The following is an 8,680-nucleotide window of genomic DNA, read 5'->3' as shown; positions in this document are numbered from 1 at the left end:
AAAACAGCACAAGACTGATGAGACCATTGCACAGAACACCAAAACACAGGGCAAAGACCAAGATAATGCCACAGGGAATGCCAAAATGGAGGGCAGGGCCCAATAGAACACTGCATGGAACGCCAAAATGGAGGGCAGGGCCCAAGAAAACACCGCCAGGAACGCCAAAATGGAGGGCAGGGCCCAAGAAAACAATGCAGGGAACGCCAAAACGGAGGGCAGGGCCCAAGAAAACACCGCCAGGAACGCCAAAATAGAGGGCAGGGCACAAGAGAATGCCACCACAGACATCAGAACAGAGACCAAAGAGAATGCTGCAGGAAATAACTAGGCACAGAGGAGAGGCAAGGGGAACGCACAAGGAAGAGAACGGACAGCCTATAAGGCACGCTGAAATGCAGAAATGAACTCCGGGTACCCTACCTTGTGTCTTACTAAGTAATGGGTAAACATTGCCCTTACCTCTTGGACAGATTATTACCGTCAGCAAAGTTGGCTTCCGCGGCATCGCAGGAAATGCAGATTTCTGTTCCTGGCTGTTCTCATGAAGAGCCACAGATCGCTCTGTGCGGTTGTTATGGTGCTCAGGAGCGCCACAGCTCTCCGCTGCCACCTGTTGGACACAATACAGTAATTAAGGCACTGCCCCACATATGCGGGGGCTGCACCTGTGCACACTGCTCTAATGATGTCACAAAGGAGCATCAGGGATAAAATTAATGCTATTTGTTGGCTTGAATTGTTAAACTAACTACAACTTCTTTTCTGCACTACGATTGGGATGAAGGTTAATTTGACAGAAAACAAGGGGTGTTATTTTTATTGCTGCATTTAGGGTTAGAGACATTTTTAATATCAGGCTAAGGGTTAGGGTTACAGACACATTGCAGGTAAATGTAATTATCGTTAGAGCTCCCATTAAGCTAGGGGTTCCGGTCAAGATCACAATTAACACTGCCTCCCAGCCAATCCCAGAGAGCCAAAGGCAAAGGCGTGCCAAACTCCCAGGACAAGCAAAGGGAAATCTGAGGTAAAGGCAAAGGAAACAGAAAAGGCTAAGGGAAGGGCAAAAGCAAGGAAAATACCCAGTGAAAAGCTATGGTGAGGGCAAGGAGAGCACAGCAGGGAAGGCCAACAGCAAAGGCCGAGAGGACGTGGCAGGGAACGCCAAAACAGGAGGCCAAGAGGACGTGGCAGGGAACGCCAAAACAGGAGGCCAAGAGGACGTGGCAGGGAACGCCAAAACAGGAGGCCAAGAGGACGTGGCAGGGAACGCCAAAACAGGAGGCCAAGAGGACGTGGCAGGGAACGCCAAAACAGGAGGCCAAGAGGACGTGGCAGGGAACGCCAAAACAGGAGGCCAAGAGGACGTGGCAGGGAACGCCAAAACAGGAGGCCAAGAGGACGTGGCAGGGAACGCCAAAACAGGAGGCCAAGAGGACGTGGCAAAGGAAGCCAATACAGGAGGCCAAGAGAAGGTGGCTGAGTAGGGCAAAACAGGAGGCCAAGGAGAATGCCACAGGGAAGGGAACGCCAAAACAGCACGCCGAGGAGGACATCACAGGGAACACCCAGGCAATGGCTATGAGATAGCAGGAAGTGCCGAGGACAACGGCCAAGAGAACATGGCAAGAAATACCAAAACAGAAGGCTAAGAGAACACAGCAGTAAATGCCTAGGCAAGGGCTAAGAGAACATGGCAGGACGTGCCAAAACAGGAAGCCAAGAGGATGTGGCAGGGAACTCCAGAACAAGTGGCCAGAGAGAACATGGCAAAGAAAGCCCATGCAGAAGGCCAAGATAAGGTGGCTGGGTAGGCCAAAACAGGAGGCCAAGGAGAATGCCACAGGGAACGCCAAAACAGGACACCGAGGAGGATGTCACAGGGAACGCCCAGGCAATGACTATGAGATGGCAGGAAATGCTGAGGACAACAGCCAAGAGAACATGGCAAGAAATGACAAAATACGAGGCCAAGAGAACATGGCAAGAAACACCAAAACCAAACACTGAAGAGAATGCAGCAAAGAAAGCTAAGTACAATGGCCAAGACAATGGGGCACAGAACACCAAAACAGGACAGCAAGAAAATGCAGTAGAGAATGTCTAGGGTAAAGAGAAGGAGAACACTGCAGTGAAAGGCCAGAGACAAATAGAATGTGGGAAGAAAAGGACAGGCAGCCTTTGGGGTAACCTAAAATGCAATAAAGAGCTCCGGGAGTGCTACGTTGTGCCACGCTACATAATGGGTAAACATTGGTGTGCGTATGCTGCCCTTACCTGCTGGGCAGACAATTACCAGTCAGCAAAGTGGGATTCTGGGGCATTCCAGGAAATCCAGCTTTCCGTTTCTAGCTGTTCTCATGAAGATTCACACATCTCTCCATGCAGACATTACAGCACCTGGGGGAACCACAGCTCCCAGTAATGCTGCACAGTAACGAAAGCACTACCCTGCATACATTGGGGGGCTGCACTCTGTGCATGATGCTGCTCACCAGCAGCACAGTAGCTGAGAACAACACACAAGAAAAGGCTCAAATACCCAACAACACTTTTGCTTCCATCTCCTCTGATAACTGCTCATTATATACAGCCCTCACCTTTGGCTGTGCAGGTGGGGATTGAGAAAGCAATGCCACCCCCACCAACAACCTCCCTGCCCCACACTGAGAGTCAAGATAGGGTTTGAGATCACCTGAGGAACCTGAACATCCAGGAGTCTATGGGTCCCAATGAAATGCATCCCAGAGTCACGAGGGTATTCGCTGATGCAGTCAACAAGCCATTCTCAACGGTATTTGAGAAGTTGTGGCAGTCAGGTGAAATCCCTGGTGAGTAGAAAAAAGGCAACAGCACACCTGTTATTACGGATAAAAAGGATGACCCTGGGAACTACCAACATGTCAGTCTCACCTCTGTGCTGTGAATGATCGCAGAGCAGATCCTCCTGGAAGTGACTCCAAAGCACATGTTCCAGTGCATGACCACCCTGAGTGAAAAACTTCCTCCTAATATCCAACCTAAACCTCTCCTGTCTTAGTTTAAAACCACTCCCCCTTGTCCTATCGTGATCCACCCTCATAAACAGCTGTTTCCCCTCCTGTTTATCCACTCCCTCAAGTACTGGAAGGCCGCAATGAGGTCTCTCCAGAGCCTTCTCTTCTCCAGTCTAAACAAGCCCAGTTCCCTCAACCTTTCCTCATAGGAGAGGTGCTCCAGGCCTCTGATCATCTTAGTGCCCTCCTCTGGACCCGCTCTGAGAGTTCCAAGTCCTTCCTGTGCTGGGGGCTCCAGGCCTGGACGCAGTTAAGCAGATGGTGCCTCACGAGAGCCGAGTAGAGGGGAAAAAAAAAAAAAAGAAAAGAAAAATCACCTCCCTCTCTCTGCTGGCTGTTCTTCTTTTAATGCAGCCCAGGATATAGTTGTCTTTCCAGGATGCAAGTGCACACTGCTAGCTCATGTCCAGCTTCTTATCCACTGGGATCCACAAGTCCTTCTCTGCAGGGCTGCTCTCAAGGGGTTCTTTGCAAAGTTTGTATAAACATCTGGGATTGCTCCTTCATCAGTGACATCGACAGTGGTGTCGAGTACACCCTAATGACACCGAGCTGTGGGGTGCAGTGACGTACCAGAGGGACGGGGCACCATCCAGAGGGACCTAAATAGGCTGATTAGCAGGCACAAATCCAAGTGCAGGGTCAGCAGCTGGGATGAGGGAATACCCGCCACCAGAACATGCTCGAGGATGAAAGGACTGAGCGTAGTCCTGCCCATAAGGCCTGGGGGTACTGGTGGGTGGGAGCTGGACATGAGCCAGCAATGCGCCCTCCCAGCCCAGAAAGCCACATGTATCCTGGGCTGCATCCAAAGCTGCAGGGTCAGCAGGCGAAGGGAGGCAATCCCCACCCCTCTGTTCTGCACTGGTGAGGCCTCACCTGGAGTGCTGTGCCCAAATGTGGAATCCTCAGTGCAGGAGAGGTACGGAGCTGTAGGAGCATATCCAGAGTACAGCCACAAATACGAACCAAGGGATGGAACACCTCTCCTATAAAGACAGAGAGCTGGAGCTGTTCAGCCTGGAGAAGTGAAGGCTCTGAGGTGACCTGGTAACAGCCTTTCAATACCTAAAGGAAAGAACAAGGAAAAATATCTTTTACAGTGAGGGCGGTGAGGCAGTAGAACAGGTTGCCGGAGGTGTGGTGGATGCACTGTCCCTTTCAGGACGAGGCTGGGTGAGGCTCTGAGCAACCTGATCAACCTGTGGATGTCATTGTTCATTGTGGAGGAATCAGACCAGATCATCGTAAATGGCACCAAGTACTCCAGTTGGGATGATCCACATCAGTCACAGAGCCTCTCCACACCAGACCCAGCATTCAGCAGATCAGGGGCCACATTTTGTCACACTGTTGGGTCCCGGAGCTGCAGAGCTACTTAATGTGGGTCAGGGGATGGAAGGAAGAGGGGTGGGAGTTTGGGAAATTAATAGCATCCCCTGGCAAATGGGATGAGATATCCGGGGAGATCCTGACTGTAGTCATCCAGAAGACGACAATCCTTTCTTTTTTATTATCACAAAGCCAGATCTGCCATTAAAATAGAAAGAGCTGTAGGACCCTGGGGTGGTTGGCCACAATATGCCCTGACAACGATGCCCTGGAATCCATTATCGCTGACAAATCTGTAAGGAAAATATCAGAGACAATCATAAAATATGAACAGAACACGTGTGGTCAGTATGCTCAAGCAGCGCAGACTGTATTATTCTGAGCGAGGATGAAGCAAACGGCCACTGGGGTTTGGGAGTGTTCTTCGGGTGCCAGCTGATGCACCTCGCTCTATCAGCAGCCATGGAGCTCATTGGGATGGGAGCACAGAACCCGTGGAGTGAAGCAAGCCCCTTTTAACCCTACTCGAGCCTTAAGTGAGTTTCCCCACAGTCATCACAAATATGGCTGCATACAAGCAATGCACCAACATGTGGCTCGTGATTATCTGCTCCACAGTTCTCACACCACTGATTAGAGGAACCCTGGCAATCCTTAAACTCCATCAACCTGCAAAATAAGATCAGAAGAGACACAGAACATAATTTAACACATGTTAATTATGCACAGAACGCCTTTAAACAACTCTGCATGGGTGGAATTAATACATGGCACTGTTAACTACAGCCATGAAGTGGGCTGGGATGATGTGGCAGCAGACAAACCATGTTTGGAGCCCCAGATTGGAGATTATGGGGTGAGAATCATGAAAGAGGGAATAGAGGCTCGACCAGAAGGCTTAAAGATTTGCAAACACAGTCTACAGAATCCCTTTATGGAAAAGTTCTCATGATTCCCAGAGCTGCAATGCTCCGTCAGCTAGCCAGCATTATTGGGGATGACTGAAGCATTCCAGAAGCGAGGAAGCATTGAAAGAAAGGAATGTACATCAATCCCTCCACCAGCAACTCAGAAAGGGAGAGAACCTCTTCATCTTCCTTAGAGAAGAACCGAAGGGCATTGTAAGAACACACACAGCAGATACAGCTGCTCTAAGCCAGTTCAGAATCCCCCAAAAAAGGGGGAGCTCACAGCCCTGCAATAAAGAAGGAATTGCTCACCCCATTCCAAGTGCTTGCCCCACACCCCAAAGGAAGCAGTCTCCAGGTAGAGATGCTGCCCTTACAGCTGCCAGCCCTTACATGTAGCCAGGATCCTTTGAAAAAGGGGGAAATCACAGCCCTACAAAGAGGAAATCAATTGCCCCATTCCAAAGACAAACACTCACCCCACACTCTGAAGGAAGCAATCTTTAGGTAGAGATTCTGTCCTTACAGCTGCCAGCCCATAAATACATAAATATGGTCAGAATCCCCCAAAAAACATAGAGCTCACAGCCCCAAAATAACAAAGGAAATATTCACCCCACATACCCAAAGAGGCAGCCTCCAGGGAGAGATACCAACCCTTAAATGTGGTCAGGATCCCCCCAAGAAGTAGATATCACAGCCCTGAAATAAAGAAGAAACTCATCCCATTGCAAGGGCTCACCCCACGTGCTAAAGAAAGTAGTCACCAAGTAGAGTTACTGCCCTTACAGCTGCCAACTCTTAAAAGTGGTCAGAATACACCAAAAAGGGAAGATAACAGCCCTGCAGTAAAGAAGGAAACACATGCCACACACCAAAAGAAACAGCCTCCAGGTACAGATTCTACCCTTACAGCTATCAGCCCTTAAATGTGGTCAGGATCTAACAAAAAGGGAAGCCCACAGCCTTGAAATAAAGAAAGGATCACACACCCTCTCCAAAGGCTCACCCAATGATCCCAAGAAAGCAGTCTCCATGAAGAGATGCTACCCCTGTGGCTGCCAGCCCTTAAATGCAATCAGGGAGGGATGGAGCCAGGCTCAGTCCTATCCGGTCCCACAGGAGAATTGCTTCCACCTGTGCTCGCAGGGCTACACCCCTCACCAGGTGCTCAATCACTGCTTCAGGTGTGACCTCACAGTTCCCATAAAGGCATGAAGAAAAAAAAATAATAATAATGACTGGCAGGCAATTGGGTCCACCTGTCTAGCAAGGGGAGGTTTATCAGTGGATGAGCTATGACAGCTCACGTATTTTGATCCCAATCTGTCCTCAGAGACAGTTGGTGACATTTCTAATAGATAGGAGAGCACAGATTTCAATACTGACACAGCAAGATATAGAGAAGCTGTGTGTGCAGCCTGGGAAGCAAAGGGTTGAGATTGTCGGTGTGAATGGAGCGAGTGCTGTTGGCCAAACTGCTAGGATCAGCATATGGCTCCCTAGTGAGAAATGTGCATTATCTGTTCTCTTTGCAATTAAAGACCATCATGAAAGTATTTCAGGATTCGGTGTCCTCAGTCGGTGAACCTGGCACCTGCCTGTATGGCAATGTGTGGCTTTTGGGCTCAAGTGTCAATCCCAAACCCCAAAGAAGTAGGGAGGCTGCAGTGTGCGTACTGCATGCAGCGCCTGCGCTCCTGCAATCACAGATCACCGATGTACTGCAGTACCCCATTTCTGCTGCAGGGGAGCAAAGGTGCATGCAGTGTTGCTGAGTGATGAAAGGGGTGGAACCAAATCCATTCCTTCCCAACCCTCATTTAAGGGCTGGCAAAGGAAGCATGGGGCTTTTGCTGTGGATTCCTGCCAACCTGAGGTCTTTCAATGTGGAGTAGTTTTATTTCTGTGCCCATTCATGCTGCGCTGGAGCTGATCTTCATTTGCTGCAACCCAGGGATTATCTGCTCTGCTGTTGCTGCTGTGCTTTCCAGCTCATTGTGGAGGTGAGAATGTGGGGGTGACACTGTGGCAATGGAAGGGTATCACTGAGGGGGACGTCAGGGAATGATGCTGGGGGCTGATGTTGGGATGATCAGGGGTAGGGACCCTGAGGTCACGTTGGGGAGTGATGCTGGGGTGTGATATTGTAGGGGTGACACTGGGGGGAATATCAGGAAGTGACAATGGGGTGAGGTGGTTGGGGGGCAAGGTTGGTTGCTGAGGATGAGGTTGGTTGTTGGAGGCGAGGCTGTCGGGGGTTCTCTTCCACTTGAGCTCCGTACCATGCAATGGCCATGCCAGTACAGTGTGCAGTGGAACAAACCCTGCAGATCCTGATCAAAGATCAAAGCAGAAGAGAGGCTGCAGTGGGGGTGAAAGGCCAAGTTGAGGGGATGCCCTGCTGGCACTGCCTATCGCATCCACTGACAGCATGTTCCTTTTCTCTCAGTTTGCCGTCTCTCAAGGGTCAGAAAGTAATAGTGCACTTGTTTGGGGAAGTTCTGCTTCCTATTTACGGGGATTATGGTGACACGGGGGTGATACTGGGGTGATACTGGGGAGTGACATCAAGGAGTGACACTATTGGGGTGAAACTGTTGGCTGATGTGGGTGTGATGCTGTTGAGAGGTGATGCCAGAGTTGATGTTGGGAAGGGATGTTGGAGAGTGATGGGGTATCATTGACGGTGACATCAGGGAGTGGTGCTGAGGGGTGACAGTGCTGGGAATTGTGTTGAGATATCAGTGGGGTTTAACATCAAGGAGTGATGCTTGAGGGGAGACACTGGAGTGATGGTGGTGCTGAGGGAACTTGTCCGGATGATGTAGGGATGATACTAGTGATATTAGGCAGTGACAATTGTTGGGGGGTGATGACGTTGGAGCGACAGTAGGGTAATGTTAGGGAGTGACATTGAATAGCAATGAGGTATCACTGGGGGGTGACCTCTGGGAGTGATGCTGGGCAGTGACATTGTTGGGGTAACTTCCCTAGTGCTGCTCACCACACCATTCCTGATCCAAGACAGGATGTCATTGGCCTTCTTGGCCACCTGGGCACACTGCTGGCTCATATTCAGCCTACTGTCCTTCAGTACACCAAGGTCCCTTTCAATCAGGCAGCTTTCCAGTTACTCCTCCCCAAGCCTGTAGGGTTGCCTGTGGTTGCTGTGACCAAAATGCGGGACCTGACACTTGGCCCTATTGAAACTCATGGAGTTAGCCTCAGTCCATCAATGAATTCTGTCCAGCTCCCTCTGTAGTGCCTTTCTACTCTCCAGCAGATCAACACTCCCTCCCAACTTGGTGTCATCTGTGAACTTACTGAAGGTGCACGCAATCCCCTCGTCAAGATCACTGATAAAGATATTAAATAGGA

General features: G+C 50.1%; 1 long non-coding RNA gene across 3 annotated transcripts; it reads right to left on the bottom strand.

Annotated features, from left to right (window-relative positions):
- Positions 1-277: 277 nt before the first annotated feature.
- On the bottom strand, positions 278-8,158 carry LOC116229899 (uncharacterized). Of its 3 annotated transcripts, none has more exons than XR_016459753.1 (5): positions 5,924-8,158; positions 5,779-5,827; positions 3,377-5,060; positions 2,699-2,831; positions 278-2,403 (listed from the first exon to the last, which is right to left on the bottom strand). It is a non-coding gene; the product is annotated as an uncharacterized LOC116229899 (long non-coding RNA). The 3 variants fall into 3 exon arrangements; XR_016459754.1 differs by lacking the exon at positions 278-2,403 and having other exon boundaries at positions 2,442-2,831; positions 5,924-6,001; positions 6,309-6,328; XR_016459752.1 differs by lacking the exon at positions 278-2,403 and having other exon boundaries at positions 2,442-2,831.
- Between the last annotated feature and the right edge of the window lie 522 nt (positions 8,159-8,680).

This window comes from Phasianus colchicus, chromosome 24 (genome assembly GCF_987193195.1).
Source record: "Phasianus colchicus chromosome 24, bPhaCol1.hap1.1, whole genome shotgun sequence".
Classification (NCBI taxonomy): Eukaryota; Metazoa; Chordata; class Aves; order Galliformes; family Phasianidae; genus Phasianus; species Phasianus colchicus.
The sequence above is the reverse complement of the archived record's forward strand: the minus strand, read 5'-3'. Positions and strand labels throughout refer to the sequence as shown.